The 26661-nt window shown below is 32.9% G+C and overlaps 1 pseudogene; it reads left to right on the forward strand.

Annotated features, from left to right (window-relative positions):
• The window catches only part of LOC149559696 (DEAD-box ATP-dependent RNA helicase 15-like), a 62895-nt pseudogene extending 38477 nt beyond the window's left edge, over nucleotides 1–24418 (forward strand).
• The last annotated feature ends 2243 nt before the right edge of the window (nucleotides 24419–26661 follow it).

The raw sequence follows: 26661 nt of genomic DNA on the forward strand, positions 1-26661 counted from the left end.
ATAATAGAAGGAAGCTATTAGCACTATAGTTCATACGTCGAATAGAGTATAGTTGATGAATGATTCAAATTAAACTCCTTATCAACTATGGTATCACTACAAACCAAATGTAAGTTACTTCAAAGTATTTCGTAGTAAATGTTTTATCTTGAAAGAATCTAGAAAAAGAAAAATTTGATGTCAAGGGTGATGAATGCATATTTTTAGGATACTCCTATAGAAGTAAAGCATACAAATGTTTGAATTTGTCTACTCATAAAATCATGAAAGTGCACATGTGAGAATTGATGAGTTTGTAGAAAAGAGTGAAGAAGAAAGTAGTAAAGAGCTAGAAGATTATAGAAGATTTTTTTACTATTAACTTGATACCCTACCAATTCAATCTAAGAGAAAGGAATCTTCACCCCCTGAGTCCCCAAAATCTCCTATAGTTATCAAGTTGTAGAAAGTGCAACCCGAGTCACAGTTTGATGGACCCAAGTCATAGTCAAAAGCTACTGAGCTAGTTCAAATTGAATCTGATGGACCCAAGTTATAGATAGTACAAATCATTCCAAATCCAAAGAAATTGTGTTAGAAAGATATTTTAGAAGGAATCATGCACCTAATCAGATCATTCAAGAGAAATCTAATGGAACAATGACAAGAAGAAAATTAAAAGGTACATGTTTACTTGTTGAATTTAAACCTAGAAATGTTAAAGATGCTCTGGATAATGAAATTTGGGTTGAAGTAATGAATGAAGAAATAGAAAAAATAGAGAAGAACAAAACTTGGACCCTCATTCCTAGACCCAAGGATAAAAATGTAATTGGCAAAAAATGGGTGTAGAAATAAGCTGAATGAAGATGGAAAAGTTTCTAGAAACAAAGCAAGATTGGTGTGCAAAGGTTATTATTGAGAAGAAGGTATTGATTATGGTGAAAAATTTTCTCCTATTGAAAGTTTAGAAAGTACTAGAACTCTACTACCATATCTAGAACACAAAGGATTTAAAGTGTATCAAATGGATGTCAAATCTACATTCTTAATGAGGAAGTCTACAGTAAAAAATCAGAAGGCTTTGTAGATCCTAAAAAGAGAGACATGGTCTCCAAATTACACAAAGAATTATATGGTCTAAAGCAAGCTACTAGAGCTTGGTATGAAAGACTTCATAATTACTTGATATAGATTGTCTTTCAAAGAACAAATAATAAAAGTAGTCTATATATCAAAAAAGGACTAGAAAAGAAGATTATGTTGGTAGAAATATGTTTTGATGATACCTTATTCATAGGAAATGATGACTTATGCAAAGAATTTTTAGAATAAATGAGTAATGAATTTGAGGTGTCTATGTTTGGAGAGATAAATTTTTTTATTAGATTACAAATTCAGCAAAATAGAAATGGTATATACATTACTCAATCCAAATATATCAAGGAGATACTAAAAAAATTTAGAATGAAAGATTCAAGACTAGATGGAACTCCTATGTCTACTAGACATAACCTTTCCAAAAATGATGATACAAAGGAATTAGATTAGACCACGTATAGATCAATTAATGGAAAATTATGGTACATAGTACATACAAGGCCTGATACTACATTAACAATTAGTATGGTGGAAAGATTCTCAACAAATTATAGAGAAAATCAAATGATGGAATTCAAGATAATCATGAGATATCTAAAAGGTACTAAAGACTATAGCTTATGGAATAAACTTTGAGGCAATTTGGACTTAAAGATGTTCACTAATGCTGATTGGGCAAGAAATATTGGTGATAGGAAGAGCATTAGTGATGGAGCATTATTTTTTGGTAAAAGACTAGTGTCTTGGACAAGCAAGAAAAAAATTGCATCTCTCAATCCAAAGTAGAGGAAAAATATGTGGTAGCAGTAGTTAATTGTTCTAACACTATCTAGTTTAAACAACTATTTGAAGGAATGAAGATATAGATTAAAGATCCATTAGTCATATACTATGATAACATGAGTGAAATCAATATATCAAAGAATCTAGTGATACATACCAAAATAAAGAACATTGCATTAAAATATCACTTCTTAAAAGAATTAGAGAAAGATAAGTAAGTTAGATCTAAATATGTGAACACAAAAGAATAGATTTCAGACATATTCACCAAGCCATTACCTAAGGATGCATTTCTATATATAAGAGGTAAGCTAGGGGCCATTCCCCTATCTGAAGCTCACTAAATAAAGTTTATTGATGCATCAACCTCAACCTATTGAAGATCAATCACTTGGTGCAGTATTAACAAGGGTATATTGCAAATCATTCAGTACTTAAGGTGCAGTGATATTAACAGAGTTGTCTTTGATATGTGTTGTCAAAGAGGGAGAAGTTTACTATCATATCTCGTAAGAAATTTTAATTAGAAGGAGAATTTTTTTGTAAGAGGGAGAGGTATGCTATCATAGAGATAACGAGAATGAACTTGGTAATAATCGTTGTAGATAGAAGTTTTTTGATAGAGGAAGAAACTAAAGATAGAAAGTGTTCATACTAGCAAATAGAGTTTCATAGATAAAAATTTAACTATGTTATGACATGTTGTGTTCCCATCAACACTAAAGAGGGAGATTTTTGGATATAATTTATTAATTGCATATTGTCTTTTATGTTATAAAAATGTCATATCATTATTAGTCAGTGCATTTTGAGCTCACTTGGGCAGTAAAGATGGTTTTTTGTGTTTGCCAAGCATTCTACCAAGTTCACTCGAGTGTTAAAGGAAAGTTTACAAAATATAAGTGTTAACCAAGCTCACTTAGTTAATGAAGAAAATATTGGATGAAACAAGTGGTAACTGAGCTCACTTGGTTAATAAAGGATCTGCATCTATATGTAGTGTTAACCAAGTTCACTTAGTTAACATACAAATTTTTTTTTTGAGTTAGTGTCTACCGAGTAGGATCACCTATTGAAGGATTTTATTATTTTGGCATATTGAGTTTAATTAATTTATCTATTGGTTCTAACTGATTGAGGTGATGAATATTAGTTATTCTATGTATATGAGCTAACTTGACCATATTAATGACATAAGTATAAGGTCAAGTTGAGAATTTGAAAATGTGTAAGAATGTGAATGCATGGGAGATTTTGAAGATCTAATGATGTAGCAAGGAAGTGAAGTAGAAGGATAAAAAAAATATCCTTGTGAAGCTAAAAAGATATATTCAATCAAGAGGGATGAAGTACAAGCTAGAACAAAGATCTATAATCAACAATTTAGTTGCATCAAAAATCAGGTCATCTCATTGTTACTCTCTAACCATTGTAGTAGTGATCTAAATCTCTTAGCAGAGTTGTCTTAATAACTATTTATAAAAACTCCAACAAGGTGGTTGTTCTATTGAATTTTCTAAAGACCTCTATCAAGCCCACTCCTAATAGAGTGATTAAATTCTTTAACAAGGTCACACCTAAGATTGTGTTTTGTAACCTTTAATAGGATTGGATCCTAATATGCCTCACTTTAGAAGATTGAAAATAGTAATTAGATGCAATTGGTGCTTTTCCCAAATTGGGTTTTCATGTTAAATCCTGATGTCAATTATGTTCATGCTATTTTCTTTTATGTGTTTGCATCTAACTTAAAATAATGGTAATCACAGATAACATCTAATATTTTCATGTTAAGTACTTATCAAGCATATTCAATATTTACCAAGTTACAACATTTTATGAATGTTTGTCTTGCATTAGTAATGTTTAGTTTTTAAAGTTTATTTTGTACTAACATATATAGGGATCTAAGATTTATTTTAGTGGTAACTGATTCACCCTCCCTCTTAGTTACTCCTCTTATATTTCTAACACACTAATCTTTGTTTAGTGAGCTTTAGACATGGGAATGACCCCTAGCTTACCTCTAAGATACAAAAATGAATCCTTAGGTAATGGCTTGATGAATATGTCTACAATTTTTTCTTTTGTGTTGACATATTCCAATCTCACCTCTTTTTTTTGTACTAATTCTCTCAAAAAATGATACTTTATTGCAATGTACTTTGTCTTTGTATGCATCACAAAATTCTTAGATATGTTAATTGCTTTAGTGTTATCATAGAAGATAACTACTAGATCCTTGATTTATTCCTTCATACCTAACAAAAGTTGTTTTATGTATAGGTTTTGGCATTTGTTTGTTCTTTGAAAACTAATTATTACCATATAACCATGCAATCTTTCATACAAGGCTCTAGGGGCTTTTCTGAGACCATATAAAGCTTTGTGTAATCTGCAACCCATATCCCTTTTGCTAGGATCTATTAAAACTTTTATAGAAATAGGAATTATTGAGAGGGGGGGGGGGGGGGGGGGGGTGAATTAGTAATTTATAAACTTTAGTCACCAATTGAATATTATTTATTATTTTGAACCAAACATAAAAAAGTAAACAAGTAATGCTAAACAATAATAGCAACTGTGCACAAAGATAACTCATAACATCATATTTTGTTAAATGGGAAACCCTAGCCAAGGGAAAACCTTGATGGGGTTGATACCTACTAAATAATATACTGATATATATTTTCCTTGTTAGAGGATGGATCTTGTTAGGGGTCGACAAGAGAATTCAGTACAAAAATTCCTTGTTAGGAGACTTTGAATCCTTATTAGGAGTTGTAATATAGTAGATACAAGATGAGCCCACTACCCAAACAAGAACTTCTAATTACAAGAAGTTCTCACTACACAAACAAGTAATTTGTCTTTAAGTTATAGGTGTTGTAACTTCTTTCTTGACTGATCCCTAACCTTAGCTCAATCCTAGATCACACAATCAGGTTCTCAAAACTTCACATATATTGCTTCATAAAATTTTTGCATATTATTTGTCACAATAAAAAATACACAACATGCCACTTGAATTGAAAAGATGTCCTTTGCATAAATACCATGCCTTTTCACAAATTACTGCTAGGTTGGCTAAGACCATAATACACTTCTCTGACTTAGAGTAAACATCAAGGATGTCAACCCTAATTTTTTAAGTAATTATTTGCTTTACCTTTAATTTTGATTTCATGTTCATTGGTAAAACATGAATTTTTTTTTTGGTACTATTTGTACTAATTTCTAAGGTTATACACACCATCATAAATATGTATCTAACTTTGCTAGTCATAATCTAACAGTAGTAACAAGTTGCATACAAAACAATACACTGTTGTAAATCAATTTCGTACTTGGACAATTTTCTAAATACCAAAAGCTAAGTATCTTTATTTCTAAGGTTTTGTACAAGTAGGTACATCATGTGTTTCCATAAATGAAAATAATTACATATCTTCATTATCCAATTGTCAACAACCTTCATGTTGCTCAATTTATACTTCTTCTAGAATTCCATTCATGAAAGATAACTTTAAACCATTTGATATACTTTGAATCCTTTATGTGCATCATAAGAAAGTAATTTTCTAACATCTTCTAATCCTGTCATAAGAGAAAATGTTTCTTTATTATCAATACCTTCTTTTTTAGCATAACCTTTGCATAGTAAGCTTTCCTTGTTCCTTAATACTTCACCATTTTAATTCAACTTATTTTTGAATATGCATGTTGTGCTAATTACATTTTTGTCCTTGTATCTAGGAACAAGAGTCCAAGTTTTATTTCTTTCAATTTGTTCAATCTTTTCACTCATTGCCTCAATCCAACTTTCATTGTCTAATGCATCTTTAACAGTTCTAGGTTCAAACTTAGTAACCAAACATGTACATTTTAGTTTATTCCTTGTCATTGTTCCTTTTGACTAATTTCCTATTATTTTTTGAAGTACATGATTCCTTCTAAAATATCTAGAAATTATTCATTCCCTCTTTCAAGATTTTGCACTTGATTCACTTAGTTAACTTTTCTCAAAATGATCTTCTAAATCATGCTCGGGTCCCACTATCTATAACTCGACTCCTTTAACCTGTGACTTGGGTTACACTAACTACAACTCGAGTTAAATAGGAGATTTATGGGACTTGGGTGGTGAAGACAAAATTGATTGCCAATTCTATTTTCTTGAATTATAGGTAAAGTATTAGGTTCAAAGTAGACAAAGTTTCTATACATTTTAGGTTCTTTTCTACATTGTTCTTCTCTCTTTTCTACAAACTCATCAATTTTTAATTGTACACATTCTATAACCTTGTGAGTAGTAAGATTTAGAAATTTGTATGCTTTTCTTTTGTTGAAGTATCCTAGGAATATGCCTTCATTACTTTTCACCTCAAACTTTCCTTTTATTGTATCTTTTAAGATATAACATTTGCTTCAAAATCATTTGAGATAGTAGACATTAGGTTTATAGCCATACAATAATTCATAAGGTGTTTGAACTTAATTTAAGGTATTAATTAATTTACTAATTGCTTCCTTCTAGTATTTGATTGCAATAGTTTTCTCTATCATTACTATTCTTACACAATCCATGATGGATCTATTTCTTCTTTTTGCTATTCCATTTTGCTAATGCATACTAGGTGCAGATAACTATCTTTTGATTCCTCTTTCATTGTAAAATTCATTAAACTTGTTTGAGACAAATTCTCCTCCACTATCTAACTTTAGACATTTTAGTTTCTTTCATGTTTCTTTCTCCACTCTATCTAGATACCACTTGAATTTTTGAAAGGCTTTAGATTTATCTTTCAAGCACATCATTTTCATTATCATACAAATAACCATCAATACATAAAATGAAATACTTATCTCCATAGTATATTTCTATACTAATAGGTTCTTGAAGATTTGTATGAACCAACTCCAAAACTTCTTTAGAATGATAATTCTTTCTTTTGAAGATTTTCTTTCCCATCTTCCCAATTTGGAAATTTTTGCACATGCCTATATAAGGTTTCCTTAGACTTGGAATTCCTTTCACTCTTTTATTCTTTCTTATGTTGACTAAGTTGTTAAAATTCACATGACACAGTCTTTTATGCCATAACCAACTTTCCTCTACTTGAGCTAGGAAACATGAACTTTTAGTTTGATTGCCAGTCCCAATTAAATTTCCTTTCCCATCAAACATCTTGACCTTTCCATTCCTGAATTCTACCTTAAATCCAATGTTGTTCAACTATGTCACACTAAGTAGATTGTGTTTTAGTTGTTCAACCTAGTGTGCATTGTTACATTTGAGATCATTAGTTAATGTAGTGCAACCATTTCCTTTTACATAAAAAGATTCATCATTTCCAAATACAACACTGATGGGGACACAACCCAAGCATAGAATGGACACAATAGGAAAGGGAAAATTCTATTAACTATGTAAATATGCTATTACATTCAGTACAAAGAAAATAAACTTCAAAACATGCCCTAAGGGCTTATAATAGTAATAATATAGAGATAATTTCTCTTTTTAGTACCTCCTCTCAAACTCCACTCCGAACTGCCTTTTACAATGCCAAAAATTTCTTAAATAGACCCCGAAGGGTTAAGGATTAGGAGTACATTCTTGAAAGTTGTAGTAAGCATCCACCAACCAAATAGAAGGCTCCAAAAGCTACATTAGAAGTCGATGCAAATCTAGAAGAATCCAAAAAAGGTAACCAAACTTTTGGGAGGCATAACTTTTGAACCGTAGCTCCGATTGACGAATCATTTACATTTTTGGAAAGCTCTTGAAGTGCTCTATAGCCCTAAAGATGAGGTTCACTCATCCCCCATTTTTGGCCCTGTTTGAGGTCATTTAATTCTCCTAACCTAACTTTGAAGCATTCCTAGGAGGTCTCCAAAAATTGAAAAACTGCAATAACTTTCAAACTATGGGGCCTTTTGACCTGATTCTATTTCTGGAATGCTCTAAATTACAATTGCATTTATTTGGCCAATTTACACCTTGTAGTTCACCAAAATGATGGCTAAATTACATACTCCTATTTTTCTTGCATTTACACATATCCCAAGGTTTCCAAATACTCTATCCTAGAACATTGATAGTGGAATTGTGAGTGTTGGAACCTTTATTTGACCCAAGTGGGTATCCAAAAATGAAAACAAAACAAAATAGAAACTAAGTCTAAGCACATTTTTTTGGTTGACAAAAGATTTCCCTTATACCTCTGGATGCTCCTGCATCAGACACCTAGGGTAGATTGAAAAGTGACCTTGTCACTTTATGAATGGTAGAGGAAATTCCAAATGGGAAACCTCAGTTGTTGATATCCAAATTGAGTCCTTGGATACTCTTCATACTGTCCATTTTTGGTACTCCTGCCAACATGATGATCTAGAATGTCTTCTATCTCCTCCTTGTTAGAAGCAGGAATTGGACATGGCTCTAACATCAACTCCTCATCTGCACCATCATCATGATACTATGTTAAGTCTACAATGTTGAAAATAGGAGAAATGTGAATACCATCTGGCAACTCCACCTCATATGCATTTCCTAAGTCATGTTTCTTTAGAATTTTGCAGGGGCCAAATTTCTTCATTTTTAGCTTGTTGTAAGTACTGAATGGAAATCTTTCTTTTTGTAAGTGTAACATGACTAGATCCCCTACTTGGATTTCCTTATGTCTTCTCCTTTGATTATCCCTAGCTTTATACTCTTGATTCATCTTGCTAATGTGTACTTGAACCTCCCCATGTAGACGCTTGATATGTTCAGCAAATTCTTTGGCTTTAGCTCTTGTCCTCTCTCCTCATTCTATCTTCCTCAATTCTGGTGCAGTCCTTGGGCTACTTCCATATACACTTTGGAATGGTGATCTACCAGTACTCCTATTTATAGAGTTATTGTAAGAAAACTTTGCTTGTGGTAGAATCAAATCCCACTCCTTGGGCTTATCCCCAACTAAACATCTCAACAAATTGCCTAGACTTTTGTTTACCACTTCTGTTTGGTCGTTAGTCTACGGGTGATGTATGGAACTAAATTTCAAGTCTATTCTCAACTTCTTCCACAATGTTCTCTAGAAATACCCTACAAATTTAGTATCTCTATGAGAAACTATACTCCTTGGAAGAGCATATAGTCTTACCAACTCTTTGAAAAACAAGTATGCAATATGGACAGCATCATGAATTTTGTGGCGTGGAATAAAATATGCCATTTTGGAGAACCTATCAACCACCACAAATACTAAGTCATTACCCCTTTGTGTCCTCAAAAATCCAAGAACAAAATCCATACTTATGTCCTCCCATGGCTTTGATGGAATAGGCAATGGCTGATATAGTCCAGTATTGTGACTAAATCCCTTGGCAACTTGAGAAATATGACAACTCTGTACAAACTTCTTCACATCTTGTGACATTTGAGGCCAAAAATAATGTTCTATAAGAATGGAAATGGTCTTATCTGGACCAAAATGTCCTACCATCCCTCCACTATGTTTCTCCTTAATTAGATTTTCCCTCATGGAACTCCTTGGAATGCATAATTGACTACCCTTAAATAGCATACCATCCTGAATCAGATAGTCTAACCACTTAGTTCTGTCTATAGCAGCAGGCTCCTTACAAGCTTTCCATGCTTCAGTAAAATCAGGATCCTCAGGGTACAGATTCTTGAGTTCATCAAACCCAACTACTTCAACCTGCATTACTGTAAGCAACAATTGTCTCCTACTTAATGCATCTACAACCCTTTTAGATTTTCCACTTCTATGCTTCAACACAAATGTATAGTTCTACAAGAACTCTACCCACTTCATAGGCCTCTGATTCAATTTACCTTGGCTATTTAGGTACTATAATGCCTAGTGATTAGTATACAAAACAAATTCCTTCGACAATAAATAATGCCTCCATTTCTTTAAGGCTTGAACTATTGCATAGAACTCTTGATCATAAATAGAATACTTCATTTTTGCATCATTCAATTTTTTACTGAAATATGCAATAGGCTTACCTTCTTGGCTTAATACAGCTCCAATAGCACTGCCACTAGCATCAAAATCCATCTGGAACACCTTTCTAAAATCTAGAAGTGCCAACATAGGTTGTTCTATCACCTTCTTCTTCAGCAATTCAAAACTTCTCGCAGCTGCCGCAGTCCATTTGAACTTTTTTCTATCCCCTCTTATTGTGTCAGTTAGGGGTGCACATATGCCACTAAAATTATTAATGAACTTCCTTTAAAAACTAATCAGACCATGAAATGATCTTACCTCAGTAGCAAACCTTGGAGTAGGCCATTCCAAGATAGCTTTTACCTTCTCTAGATCTATTTTGAGACCTTCAGGTGATATAACAAACCCCAAGTAGACTAACTCCCTTTTTGCAATGATACACCTCTTTAGATTAATTAATAGTTTCTATTCCCTTAACCTTTCAAGGACACTACAAATATGCAATAAATATTCTTCCAAAGTCTTGCTGAAAATTAAAATATCATCCAAATAGACCATAACAAATTTTCCCAAGAACTTCTTAAGTACCTCATTCATAAGTTGCACGAAGGTGCTTGGGGCATTTGTTAATCCAAAGGGCATGAATAACCACTCATAAAGACCCTCCTTGGTCTTGAAGGCTATTTTCCACTCATCTCCTTCTCATATGTGTATCTAATGATAGCCACTCTTGAGATCTATCTTTGTAAAGTATCGAGCTCCACTCAAGCAGTCCATAAGATCATCCATTCTTGGCAAAGGAAATTGATACTTGATGGTTATCCTATTTATAGCTCAAGAGTCTATACACATCCTCCACTCTCCATACCTCTTTGGTGCTAGTACTATAGGTATTTTACATGGACTCAGGCTCTCTCAAATCAAGCTCTTTCTCAATAGCTCCTGTACCTGTCTGTTTAGCTCCTCAGTTTCAGTAGGAGTCATCTTGTGAGCAGCCTTGTTAAGAAAACTAGCTCCTAGGATTAAATCTATTTGATGATTGATTTACCTTATTGGTGGAAATCCTTCTAGAACATTATCAGAGTTAATATTTTCAAACTCACCTGGTAAATCTAAAACTTCAAGTGGTATTTCACTACTACCTTCTTTATCTTTCCTAAGGATCAAAGCATAGCACATACACTGATGTTTCATGCCATCTAAAAACTTTCTTCCATCAAAAAGACAAATTCTAACACTACTACATGCTGTAGTAGCAGAGCGGTAAATATGATAAGTAATGTTTTACATTTTGTGTGTGTTTTAAATTTAAATGTTTTCAATAATGTCCTACATGTGGTGGCATACTTGGAGTAGCAATTTGATGAGCTCTCCAAATATAGCCACCTAGGACCAGGTGTGTGGATTTTAAAATTAGAATGGTTGTTTTAATTTGTAGTTGTGCTAAATAATTAAAGAGAATTCCATCAAATATTGGTGACAGATAATAGGCAGTTACAAAAATATCCATGATTGCTGCATGGTATTGATGGTAAAACGTCTTTCAGATTCCTATTCTTAGATAGTAAAGAAATTTTTTTATTCCTATTGGACAGCAAGAATAGTCAGCCTTTGGTTATTTAAAAGCCAATCTTTTATGTAAAAAGGAATTCGAATGGAGAGGGAAGATTGCAGTTTTTTTTTTTGATGTAAGTGTGTGATTCAAAATTAGAGAGAATGGAAAGTTTTTGGTTTTTTTGATGTGGATTTTTTCAGTTTTTCCAACTGTGTGTGAGTTTTCATTTTACAACTTTCAAAGTTTGGTATTCTATGGACCCAGTCTGTATGTAGTTCTCTTGGATCGATTTAAAATATTAAGTCTATCAACTTTCAATTTAGATATATAGAAAGTTTCAAATCATGTGTTGAGTTTTTAGTTTTTCAGGCAAGAAGTACGACTTTTATTTTCCTTGCTAGAAGCTTGTTAGTCATAAGCTTTCTTGTCCAGACTATAACAGCTTTACCATCTGCCATTCTAGAACTGTATGTTGTTTCTTAAATCTTAGAACCGGAGCTCTAGCTCTCAACTCGGGTTAGATCTGTCGAATCCCAATGTAGAGGAATCGAATGCATACAAGAAATAGAAAATTGAGTTTTCTTTTCTTGATACTTTCCTTTTGTTTTTGAAATGTGAATTCTTTTATATCCTTTTTGGTCAACAGTCAACATTCTCTCTATGTCAGGTTGTTCCCCTGCATGATTCTTAAGGAACCTTGCTTTTTAGTTTGGTTTGCCTTAGGAGTCTCCAAGAGTAATGCTAAGGATATTAATGATTAGAGAGCTTGGGTATGAAGGAAAAAATCATAGTGTGGAATATAATAGATTATCATAGTGTATCTTAAATTGTTATACAAAGAATGAAGAGTCCTTTGAAAGGATGATTAAGGGGTCATAGATTTGTAACATTATTGTTATGTTTGGTAGAATGTGAGAAGATTGAAAGTCTCTAAACTTGAAAGATAGAAGAATATACAGATCTTAATCCGCAGTTAGAATCCAATCTTGAGTCTGGTTCGAGTTTGATCCTGAAGGTTGTAGATGCCCCTTGACGCAACTCAGTTGAGTGAGTTTTTCTTCTTGAGTTTTCCAAGGTGTGGCTCTACATCACTACATACCTTTTCACCTTCCTTTTTCATGAGCTTTAGTTTGTGGAAAACTCCATCCTTTGTTAGAGAGTATGTGTTTGCATGACCATCATGTATTGCATGCCTATCAAACTGCCATGGTCTACCAAACAATAGATGGTAAACATCCATTGGAATAACATCACAGAGAACTTCATCATGGTAACTCCCAATTTTGAATTTCACTAAACATTGTTCACTTACCAAGACCTTATGATCATCTTTCACCCAAGCAATTTGATAGGGTTGTGGGTTTTTCTCCCACTTGAGCTTTAGCTTAGAGACCATCTGTTCTGATACCAAGTTATCAGTGCTACCACCATCAATGATCACATCACAACATTTATCCAAATACTTGCATCTGGTACGAAACAAACTCCTTGTTTGTCCTGGTTCAATCTCACCACTTCGTAGTACCCTTTCTGCATCCTCTGAATGTGATGATTGTGCATCCTCATCCACATGAGTAACTGTAGCTTGGCCCTTATCTCTCCTATCTGTCCTTCCTTGTCATTGAGGGCATTCAAAGGCGTGATGACCTTCTTCATTAATATGGAAATAGATACCATGAAAGCCTCCTCTTCCTTCTATATGTCCTCTACCTCTTCATCTTTGATTTCCAAAGTCTTGATCATGGGAGTGGTTGAAACCCTCATTCCTTTGGTTCCTGCTAGTACACACATCTTCATTTTTCTTTTGGGTTTCATTTCAGCCTCTAGATGACCTACCACTACCCCTTCCTCCTTGACTACACCCTCTTTGTCTCCCTTCAAACCTCTTATTTAGCTTCTCTTCAACTCATAGGGAAAATTGGTATGCCTCTTCAACACTGGTCATTGTTACCAAACTCAATTCCTCCTGGATGCTAGGTCGCAACCCACTAATATAATGAGCAACCTTCTCCTTATTTTCTTATGCATGTCCTACTCTAATTAGAAGTTTATAAAACTCCTCCGTATATTCCTGGACTAATCTTCCTTCTTGCTTTAACCCATGCATCTTCTTAAAAAAATCAAGCTCATAATCAACAGGAATGAATTGCTTCTTCAATTTGTCCACCATACGATCCCACATTGTGATCTTCTCCTTTCCTCTTCTGTTTCTTTCCAATTGAACCTCTTGCCACCAAATTTAGCCATGACCTTTTAGCTTGGCCTTTGCAAACTTAACCCTATCTAGATCTCTCATATCCTCATACTGAAAGTACTCTTCCAATTCATTGATCCAATTGATCAACTCATCTGGTTTCAGGTTTCTTGAAAATACACCCACATCAATTGTAAGTCTTTTCCCAAACTTAGTAATGGCCCTAAAAAGCCTCCTCTTCCTGATTTAGAACTTCCTTGTAAAATTCCCCTTCTGGTCCAATTTCTTCTTCTTCATTGTCATCCTCACTTTCATCACCTACGGCAACATTTGTTCCTCTATGGAGCTCCTCTTGCAATGCTTGTACCCACCTTTGGAGGGCTCTAACCTCCTTAGTATTAATAACTCTGGCCCTTCCACCATGCTCTCTTCATGGAGGCATCTTCTTAACTCAAACCCATAACCACATAGCCCTGGTGCAAACTACCTCACAGTCGGCGCTCTATCTACACACTCAGGAAAACTAGCTCTGATACCACTTGATGGGGACACAACCCAAGCACATAATGGACACAACAAGAAAGTGAAAATTGTATTAACTATGTAAATATTATATTACATTCATTACAAAGAAAATAAACTTCAAAACATGTCCTAAGGGCTTGCAACAGTAATAATCTGGAGATAATTTCTCCTTTTAGTACCTCCTCTCAAACTCCACTCCGAACTGCCTTTTACAATGCTGAAAATGTTCTTAAATAGACCTCGGAGGGTTAAAGATTAGGAGTAAATTTTAGAAAGTTCTAGTGGGCATCCACCAACCAAATAGAAGGCTCTAGAAGCTGCATTAGAAGTTGACACAAATCTAAAAGAATCCAAAAATGGTAACCAAACTTTTGGGAGGCATAACTTTTGAGCCGTAGCTCTGATTGATGAACTGTTTACATTTTTGAAAATCTCTTGAAGTTCTCTATAGCCTTATAGATGAGATTCACTCATATCCCATTTTTTGGCCTTGTTTGAGGTCATTTAATGCCCCTAACCTAACTTTGAAGCATTCTTAGGAGGTCTCCAAAAATCAAAAAATTGCAATAACTTTCAAACTGTGGGGCCTTTTGACCTGATTCTTTTTTTGGAAAGCTCTAAATTACAATTACATTCATCTAAACCTTCTATTTCACCAAAATTATGGCTCAATTACATACTCCTATTTTTCTGACATTTACACGTATCTCAAGGTGTTCAAATACTCTATCCTAGAACACTGATAGTGGAACTGTGAGAGTTGGAACCTTATTTGACCCAAATGGGTATCCAAAAATGAAAACACATAAAATAGAAACTAAGTCTAAGTACATTTTTTTGGTTGACACAGGATTTCCCTTACACCTCTGGATGCTCCTGCATCAAACATTCTCACCATCATAGTGTTCCATGTGCTCAAATTGTGTTTTATCACCAATCATGTGGTGAAAACAACCACTATCTATGATCCATGTGTCATTCTTACTAATATGAGAAATGAGGGTCATCTTATCATTTGATTCATTTGATTCATCTTTAATAGCAATATAAACCATTTCATCTTTATCACTACTATTAGAGTTTTTAGCCATGTAACAAGATTTCTTAACTTTATCCTTGTAATATTTGTAGCTTTTGAAATCTTTGTTGCCTTTATACTTGTCATGTTTCTTTTCTTCTTTTCCTTCTTTGTTTGGACACCTTGAAGCAATGTGACAAACTTCTTCACAAGAAATAAAGATTAGGGGCATTTTACCTTTGTGCTTTCTTTTTTCTTTATGGGATCCTCTTACAAGAAGGGCTTAAATGAATTCAAGTTCATAATAAAAAACATCTTCATCTTCATTGTCAAACTTTTTAATTTTAGATTCTCCCCCTTTCTTTTTGAGTGATATTTTAGCTTGAAATATAGACTCAATGCTACCAAAGTTAAGAACATAGTTAGCAAATTTTTCTAAGTCAAAGGTTATAAACCTTCATACTAGGGCATCCAAATGGTATAACATTTTTGCAATTACATCTCATTTCTTGAATAGCTAAAACTCTAATTTCATAAATAGGAATAAAATTCCTAAGTACCTTACTCATGACTGTCACATCATCAATTTTCTCTCCTAAGGCACTAATTACACTCACACTTGCTTTGATTCATTCAGAATATTGTTAAATGTTTTCATCTTCTCTCATCTTCATTTGATCAAACTGCCCTCTTATAATTTTTTCTATATATCTCCTCACATTGTCATCTCCTCTATAGATATCTTTTAGCTTGATCCATATTTCATGAGCAGTAGGACGATTGGCTTTTGAATTAAAAACTTTTGAATAACCCAATGATAGGAAAAAATACATCTAGGGGTACCTAATTCCCATGTTCAACATACCTATATAGACACTAGAGCCAACTATAATGCTATATTCCTTCTTCTACTTCAGGCTCTACAAAATCTAGGTGGGTGAACCTCAAATTCATTCATATGGTACCAATTTTAAAATCATACAATTAAATATTATAAAATAGATAAAACCTTTATTTTTTCTATACTCATGCAATAAAAAAGGCATGCAGTAGAAAATTGCAAAACTTATGAAATCTACAAGTTAAGTGAGGGCATCATGTCTACTCTTAAATACAAAGCTAAAAGAATAATTGATTAAAGATTTGAACCAACATAACACACATATGCAGCAACAATAAACATGCAATCTCCAAACTGATCAAACCCTATCCATTCAGCATTAAATAAGTCAGAATATACACAAGGATACCCAAGATATACTCATGTACTCAAATATAGTATCTATCCATTCATCTTGCAAACATACATCTATCTTCAAAATAAAACTCATACTTATCAAATCCTCCCATTATTCCTACAATTTTGTCAATGTATATCAAGCAATTTACTTAAGTCCTTGACCCAATGACAAAATACATAATGGAACAAAAAAATACATATATCATAGAAAATTACAAATCCATAAAGAGGAGACAAGGTTCAAATTGAAACTTTCAACAAAGCTTTGTATTCATTTCCTTGAAACCAATACATCAAATGTGTGTAAGAACTCAAAATACATAATAGATGACTACATTATCTAAATTCTTAGAAAAAATTACAATGTTATTCATAACAAAGAAAGATGTTGGGCCTAAATGATGGGATCACAACTAGAGCTTTAGTCAATAATTTTGAAACAACCAACCATCAACCACCTTTTCAATGAGAGAAAAAGAGAAATATATAGAGAAGGAAAATGGATCCAAATCTAATCTAGAAGTGACACATGTCCACTTAAATCTTCATCTCCTACTTTTGCAAAACCTCTCTCTTATTTATTTCTTCAACGTGAGGCCTCATCCTGACCCATCATAGCATGGATATTTTATTTACATTTTGATATTCAAGACCTTGATATTTTGACAGTTATTTGAGACTTAGATGGGTAGTGGATTGCTTTATCTATTGATTTTGATATTTTAGTAGTGTTTTGCATTGTTATATGCACTAAGAACCTATTATTGTGTAAGAAATGTTTGAACATATATGGATGCATCTTTATGACATGATATTATTAGATTTTGATGCAATGTAGAATGCTGATTTGATTCTAAAGAATTTTGATCTATAGATAAATGTTAAATTGATGATTGATGCTTTATGACATGCAAATGAATGGTTAGGATATGCAAATAGATAATTTGATAATGATAATTTATGACATGCAGATTTTGATATCTTAACCTTTCAAATGGAATAATTTAAAAGACTAAGAAAGGAAATCTAATTTGATTTATGTTAATATGGATATTATTATATGCACTTATATTGTATATGTTTATTTGACCCCTTCGGCTACTGATGCCTGAGTGTGATGTGCAGGAAGAGGAACCATGAAAATTTAATAGAGAAATAAGGTATAGACACATGTTTAAATGACTCTACCAAGTTAAATCTTTGTAAGATTCGTAAACCTCATTGTGATGTATTTATTTTGTAAACATGAGATGTATGAATATAGTATGTATTTCATATGTAGATTCTGAACATGTCATGTGTGATGTATAGTGCATTTTGTATGTGTGACTTGACACATGTACTCATTATGTAAAATGAAATTTTCTCTAATGATGGATCATGTGGCCACCTTATTAAGAGTTAAATGCCTTAATTGAGAAATTTGATTTTTTTCCCTAAATTAGTAAAGAGAACAATGTTATCACCATGGGAAAATTTGGAATTTTAATTACCTAGAATTGGGAGGTCCATAAAGTAACTCTAAGGTGAGTTAGTGACAAAAATAAACCCTACCCATGTTAGTACTTTAAGCTAGGGGGCTAATAATGACCTCTAGGGTGCCTAGTAGGCCTAGGAGGCCCCAAAAAATTGAATTAAATATTGAATCCGAAAATGAGAGGGATATATAGAGGCATGGCTAAATTGGGAACTCACTTGGCCACTCTCTATCTTTAGAGACAACTAGGGTTTGGAGGAAGAGGATAAGGATATCTACAAGAACTATCCATTGTCATTGCTTGGAGTGAGGTTGGTACCCATGATCCATGGGGTTCTTCATTTTGCATGTAGAATAGATATGGTGTTCTTCATTTCATGATGAATTTTTCATGTATTATAGATGTGGTTTGTAGGAAAAGATCTTTTTTGAGTGTTGCATGTGAGAAGTTTTATGCGAATCTTTCCTTGAATCTTGTTTTGCTTCTATGTTATGTGTGTTTTGTGTAATGGGTGTGAATCATCACTGACCCTTGGGAGGGAAGAGATGCTTTGGTGAATGGATTAGTTGGGATCACACATCTAGTTAAGGAACTCTCCCATGTGTGGAGATGATTTTTATATGTTCAATGGAATGTGTTCTTGTTTCTTAATTGCATTTTGGGAGGTACAAGGAGGTGTGTGGAAGGAAAGATATTGTAAGCCTCGAAAGGGCATGGTGATAATGAGAAGATGTGTGTATTGTGAATCATAACTCTGGAAATCCTCCTCATGGAGAGAGCCCACCTTCATCCTATACTTGATTCAATCTTTGAATCTTTGTAAAAGCCTTGGGATGGGTTTTCTTGCAATGTATTGTGTTGAGTTGCTATATTTTTGTGGTCATGCATGATATGAGAAAGTGGAGTATGCTATGATTTATGCCTTGATTCCCCAAGCTTGGTGGGTGGCCTCCTTGAGGCCTAGGTTTGGAGGTGAGCCTCCATGGTTCCCCAATTCTTTTTATCTTTTTTTTTTGTAGGTTTTCATTTGATGAGCTTGGAAACTTGAAGTACATATAGTCTATTCTTGCATAGGAGAAGAAGACTCTTTATTATTGTATTGGAAATGGAGTAATAAACTCCACTTATTATGTGAACTAGTTTTTATTGTAGGAGATTTGTTATTGTTCTCACTCATATGTCCATAGAGAGAGAGAGAGAGATTTGCATAATATATGTATCAAATGGTCCTGTCATTGTGTATAGTTTGATATGGTCATTCCACAACCCTTGTTCATGCTTGATATTGTGTTGAAAGTAAATTTTGAAAGGGACATGAATGAGAGATTTTTTTGTGTTGATGTTTTCTTATAAATACTTAAATTTGGAATGTGTTGAAGGAAAGAATTTTGTTTCATGATTTACCATTAAGAATGAATTGGACATTATCTCCTTGATATCTTTATCTCCTCAATTACATGAGAATAATTTAGTTACTTGATGTTTAGTATTGAATTTCAAAATTGGTTGTAGAATATCCAAATTGATAGCAATGGATTTGTAAATAGTTTGAATTATGGAATTGGATGCCAATAAAGTATATTTGATATTCATGAAATTATAGTTTCAATAATTTCTTTTGAGCTCCATGTTATTGTATCTTGCAAGTAGATTTTATTAGTAATATGATAGTTGATGATTGTTAAAGTTGTTTATTAGAATTAGAAAATTTAATGCATGATGTAATGATATACTATCACCAATTCAATCTAACAATCATAGAGAATACATGGGAAACAAAAAGAAAGAAAAACTAAGTCAATAAGATAAGATCAAATAAAGACCTAGAAGTGCATAATAACTTCCTGCAAAATGTATGAGAAAGAAAAAAAACAACCCCTTCTATTAAAGTCCATTAAAATAATAGACCCTAAATAAAATATTGGTATCTTGATAATTGATGAGTTAGATTTTTTTTTTTAATTATCTTAGAAAATTCTAAGTAGAAACATTTAAATCCTAAACTGCCCCTTCATTAATAAGGTGGCAATCATAACTTATTGAGGTCCTTAAGATATGATGGGGCCTTGTGCAAGAAAAGAAATTAAAAAAATAATAATAATATATATATATATATCCCTCACACTTGCTAAACATATAAATAAATATTATCCCCTTTATATTTCCAATTTTCATCTTATGTAAACTCAAACTAGGTGTCCATTCTTGTCAGCACTTTAAACAAGGCTATAATGAACATGCCTTCATTTTTAACATGTGTCAGCCCTCTTATCTAGGCATTCCCCACTTGAAAGGAAAATTTTATTATATATCAACCCTTTTCTTCACCAACCCATGCCTAGGGAATAGCAAGGGAGAACTTTGGCAAGTGTTACAATGATGGAGTTAATGGTTGGTCAATTTACCTTGGCATTGGCCTTGATTTCTGATTCAGACATATGCCTTGGGAAGAGCCACCAAGTATGTGGGCTAATGGAATGATTTTTGGGTTTTGAAAGCAATGAAGATCTATAGGTAACATATGCTAAATTTTTCCATCAAAAATGATTAAATTAAAAGCTATGTCATAAGTACTTGATTCTAACATGAAGTGGGGACTATCCTAGATGTCCCATGTGTAGAAATAGGAGGTCCATGCCCACCTACAAGGATGTGGGTAAAGTAGGCGTCAGATAAGAAAGGGGAGACCAAGGAATTAGAGACTTAGGTGAAATTAAGGGTAATGCAAATTATGGCCTAGGCAGTAGTAATAGATTAAAGTTAATGAAATTTATGAAAACTATTAAAGTAACATTAATCAAATCTATGGAATTAACAAATTAAGGATAGTGTTATGTAAAATTAATAAAGTGCTAAGCCAATATAGGTAGTTTTCTAAGAAATAGAAAATTCTATTATTTGTTTATAACTTATAATTGGATTATAGGGATTGTTTAATTAGATTTTAGTTTATTTTGATTTTATTTAAAATATGGATTAGTTGACAATTTAAGGGTTATATAGATAGATAGATAGATAGATATACATTTATATACATATACATATATGTGTATATGTATATATATGTACATATACACATGTATATACACATATGTATATATATGTACATATAAATATGTATATACACATTTGTATATATATGTATGTATACATGTGTAGATACATATATATACATGTATATATAGATATATATATATACATATATGTACATATATACATATGTATGTATATATACATATGTATATATATATGTATGTATGTATGTATATATATAATATGTATATATATATACATATGTATATATATATACATATGTATATATGTGTGTGTGTGTGTGTGTGTGTGTGTGTATATATATATATAAAGATATTTTAGTTATAATATATTCTGATTTAGATATTTTAGAAATGTATTAATTATATATATTGTTTTTAGATTAATTGCTAAGAGTAGCATAGGTAGTATTGAATTTGATGATAGTTTTATTTGGTGGTTAATTAGAATGTTATTTGCAATGTAGTAATGTTAGTTTCATATTATGTAATAGTAATTTTAACTATTAAATAAAGAGTGCATATTAAATTAGTAGGTATGGGTGGTTTCAAAATAATAATAATTATTGAATATTAATAAGAATGAAATTATTGAAATAAATGTAAACTCAATCTTAATGGAAATAAAATGATTAAGTGATAAAACTCCTTCACATTGCATCACTAGATCTTCACCAATTCTATGACACAATTTGGGTTATACTCAAATATCATAGTGCTTCATGTTAAGGGCTCATATCCATAGCATCTCAATATAGTTTTGCATCCAGTAGATAGCAAACATGTGTCCCCTCATAGGATACTTGAATCCAAATTCTGAGTAGGATAGCTTCATTCCTTTATTTTACTTCATAAATTCAAGGTTAGAAATAGACTAAGTCTTTTTCTTTACCTTTAGTTTCTTCAAAAAAGAAAAAAAAATAGTTGTGTTTGCTTTGTTGAATTATGGGCATGACATTCAACTAAAAATTAAATCCCATGACTCTATTTTGAAAGTATCCTAAAGAATGGCACTAGAATGATTGAATTATATAATTGATTTACAAGGGGAAAAAAAACATCTATTATATCCATGCCAAAATCCATGCTATTTGGTTTTAGAGGCAAAATAATATTTCAAAAACATTTTCCTCTAAATCTAGAGCCAACAAACTCCCCTATCTTCTATCTGACTAATTCTCATGCTCAATGATGAAAATCATTCATTCTATTGAGAATGCCCCAGAATATACAAAATTGCTTATAACTTTTGCCATTGAAGACCTACACAAATTTAGATAGCAGATTCATAAATTTTGTCTTCTCTTATGTCCAATGGTATATTGTACTCCATATTTTGGATAAAAATGGTGTCTCTGGTGTTCATTTGAAAAATCAAGCCCTTGGTCATGAACAAATTTTAAATGTTCAAAAATTTAAAAAAATTGATATAGTTTAAACTTTAGAAAATAATCAAATTTATTCCAAATCTTATCTTTGAAGGTGAGCACTCCTTTTTTGGAATATCTAATTTCAATATTTCAATTTATTATTTACCTTATTCTCTATCCATTGGGTGCCACATGGTGCATCCTTATTGGCCATCTCACCCTGGTGGGACCCACATCTCCTTTCATATGTTTAAAATATTTAAGACTTGGCCTCCCAAACTTATAAAATATCATAAGTTTGCAATCTCATTTTCCAGCCTCCTGAACTCACAAACTCATTGTATGATCTCAAGTCCATAATTCTCACTTCCTGACCATATGTTCCTTTAGAATTTTTTAACTCTTCATAGTCAACTTTCCTAATCTCATGATGATTGTAAGACTCATTGCTTTGCCTTACGATCTTTTGTTGAACATATTATCATAGCTCTTGTTGAAAACATATTGATACTGTTAGAAGTTGTAATCTTTCCTTGGTGTATTTATAAACCAAGGTTAGACCTCCTTTATTTATTGTTATAATATATTAGGATATAAGCCAAGGTATCCTAATATATTTCTTTTTTGTCCTTTTTCCACTACATCTTATTTTGTCATCTAGTGGAATATGTGAGGACAAATACTTATTGTAATTTCTAATTTTAGATTATTCCTCCTTAAGAGGAATCTCACACTTGGCCTCACACACATATGAATGGTGGCATTCATAGACATGGGAGTTACATTCTAACTCCTCTCTCTCATCTCTATTTAAGAGATGACCCGCTTCTCTCATTTAACAACAATGAGGTTTCTTCCTCTTCTCAATTATTGTATGAGCATTGCTCTCTATTTCTCTCTCTCTTCCTTCTTAGGCTTTTCATGCCTCATTCATAATATCACAAGGGGTTTTCTTTGCTTTCCCCTTTCCAAATATCTTGTTGCATGCTGTTGGAGCTTGAAGCTTTCTCTCTCCTATTTTATGGTAATATCTTTCATGCATTTACTCACTTAGATTCTTTCCTGGTATTGTTTATTTATAGATTTCTTTTTCCATTTCTAACATGGTATCAGAGCAGTGTAATCTTTGTTTTGAGTGTTTGCATGAAGGTATGATTCGAAGGAGACTCTTGAGAGAGATTTCACTAATTTCTTTTTTAATCTTCTTAAGATGGAAGAAATTGAATTTTTTTTTTTTTTTTGGATTTGGCTAGTTTACCGCCAAACCCATTTAACTTTTGTTTGCTCTAATTTGTGCAGGTTACTTCTTATTTTCTAGTAATTTTCATCTAACCCCCTTTGGAAGGCTTACTGCCAAAGGATTTTCCAAGCCAAAACAACAAAATATTACTTCATATCATTTATTTATTATTATGCTCTGACAAAGATCGGTTTTCTTTATGCAATCAGGTTTATTAGTTTCTCTCTACATGCATGCTTTAAGTTTTTTAAACTTTAACTGAATTTCTAAGAAAATTTGAATCCCACTATGTTGGATCTTGAATTTTATCCCCATACTGTTCTTTGATCGGTTTTGATGGAGACTGGTTCTTCCTCCTCCATCCTTCCTGCGATCATGTTGTTATTTTAGGGTTTGTTTTGGAGGCCCGGGCGTCATTTTTTTTTGCCCTTTGGGCTTCTTTTTGGTAGCCCTTACTGCTCTTCGTGTCAGTGTTTGGCACTTTGTGCCTTTGGTTCCCCCGTCGCCATCAGATGCGGTGTTTTGGCTGCATGTAACCTTCTCCTGAATGCCTTCAATTGCCGCCATTCTGAGAGTGGAAGACATGGTTTTTTGGCCATCTAACCACAGATCTATGCCTACAACTCGCCCGTAGCTTCACTCCTTTTTCAGCTGCATTGCCACGGCATTGAGCAAAATACCATAGCCGCATCCTATATCCAGAGCAATTTTCACATTGGACCAGTCATTCACCATTGACACAATCCTCTGTGTCATTTTCTAGTGCAGAATCCCATCGAAATTCTAGATGCTCGCTGCTGTGACGAAATAATAAATTGCCAAAGGCATCATGAGCGTCAAATTTTAGAAACGGCGATGCTTGAAGCCCTAAATATTGACGCTAGAACTCAACCTCCGTCAAATCTGAGAACTTCGTGATGCTGTGAACGGCGCTTGGATCCAACTTCTGGTGCTCCAGAGCCCTTCGAAGATTATCCTTAAACACCCCAAATCAATGGGCATGTTCCTCTGGGCCCGAGTTATTCTTCTCAAATCTTCTCACAAAGCTTGCGAAATGGAGCTCTGCATTCAACAGAGCATTATGGGCATCAAAACCACCGAGATTCTCCCCATTTTCATCAAATTTGAGCCTCTTTCTTACAGGGCATTTAATATTGCTTAACTTGTTTGATGTCCTTGTTATATTAGTATAACTACACTATCAAAGAGTTATAATATTTTTTGGTATATCTTTTTTTATGCATGGGAGGGGGTGCAATATCGATTATGAAGTCTGTTCAGACTCTTTTAGTACTCAATTTATGGACTATTCTAATAGTAACAGATTCATTTATTCTTTGTGCACTAATTTTGAATGACGACTTTAAATATTGGGTGCATATTATGCTTGGCACCCACAGGTCCTAAATGAGTGTGGAAATTAGCATATAGGATATAATTTTCTGCCACTTCCTTCCATGTTGCGATTAATCTCATCTGTCACGAATCTTTACATGGGTTGTCAAAACTCTTTTTCTAGCATGCAAGATTCTTTTTTTGAGCATTAGTAGTGCTTCATTTGTAGAGGTATCATTTTCTTTTATTATTACCTTTTGTCAACCTATTTTTGGCATGATATCATTCATTGTCAAACAAATGTAATATTCTATCTCTCAAGCTTTTTTTAGAAAAGTTTTTTTAACTCTTTTTAGTATATTCTTATCTGCCAGATCTGAACTCTATCATTATTTACTAACCTTTTTGCAGGGTTAGTTGTAACAAATTTTACATGAAGGTAATTACTCTTTTACATAAAAAAGAAGGAGAAATCATTTTTCTAGCATCAAGCTATCATTTAATAATTGTAATTGTATGATTTCATACTATGATATTTTAAGTATATATGGGTGCACACATATATAGCAAGATAAATATACCACCTATTATAATTTTAATACTCATGTTTACCCTCAATGGAGTTTTATACCTGATATCTATGTTTAGTTGATCTTCCTTAAAAAATTTTACTTAATTGGATTATGAGTAATCTTACACATTTGCCTTCATTTTGATATTTTGATGTGCCCATAGTTGCACTTTTATGCTTTTATAGCATTTTTCTATGCCCATGTTGGCATTTTCTAGTTTTATACCATTGATATACATGATTTATATGATATTTGTTTTGAGTTGCATAGGCAGTCAATTTTTTCAAGGATAACTATGTTGGTCCCCTCAGTATAACTGATACATAGTTTCCTTATCTAGCCCATGGAGTATACCTCCATCCTATATTGGTATGCACTCATTTTATATGGAGTTTTCCTCCATTTGATCCTATCAGTTCCATTTTGATAGGATAATATTTTTTTTATGGAGTTTCCCTCCATGTTTTGTTCCTCCATGAAGAGGATACTATTATTCAAGTTTTCTCTCCAAATTCAAATAATTTGATCCAATTTGAAGGCAATATGTTGTTCTATCCTCATAATCCATTCTTTTGACTATCTTAACAAATCATGATAATTCTACTTTGATCAGCATGTCTCTCCTTTTTACTTTATTTTCATATATTAATGTGATAATGATTTGCATCCTTCATTGCTTAGATCGTGAGTCATGTAAGTTATGGTGCTACAGCCCATTAACTTGCAGTGGGAAGATTCATTAAGTGGACTGTCTATATCCACGTGATTGATGCAAGATTGATGCAAGTATCATTAGTTGACCTTGTCTATGGTCATTAGTGCATTAGTATATTTCTTTCATGAGAGACTTATTGCATAAAGATTGGTCATTTTGACCCATATTATGCTCATTTTTGAGCTTATGACTTATTTTAGATATCATGTTAACTCCATTGCATGTGGGTGAATACATTCATTTATTTTTACTCAATTTTTCCTTGTTGACAATTTTTTGAGCATATACTTTATCTTGATATCAGGTTATCTCCATTGTTTTATGGTAACATTTTTTACTCATTGTTTCTCTATGAGAGTTTTATTATCCTTATTCAAAAGGATTTCGAATTTCCATTTCTAACAATTTGCATATATGATGCAATTCTACTTGTGGATATTTGTCTTGTTGTTATTTGTTTTTCAGGTGATCCATCAAGGAACCTTCTTGAAGAGGTGTTTATGCTTCCACTTGATCACATTCAAAGGACTCATGTACTT

Source organism: Cupressus sempervirens, chromosome 4 (genome assembly GCF_028749045.1).
Source record: "Cupressus sempervirens isolate cs-2001-9-10 chromosome 4, ASM2874904v1, whole genome shotgun sequence".
In the NCBI taxonomy this organism is placed as follows: Eukaryota; Viridiplantae; Streptophyta; class Pinopsida; order Cupressales; family Cupressaceae; genus Cupressus; species Cupressus sempervirens.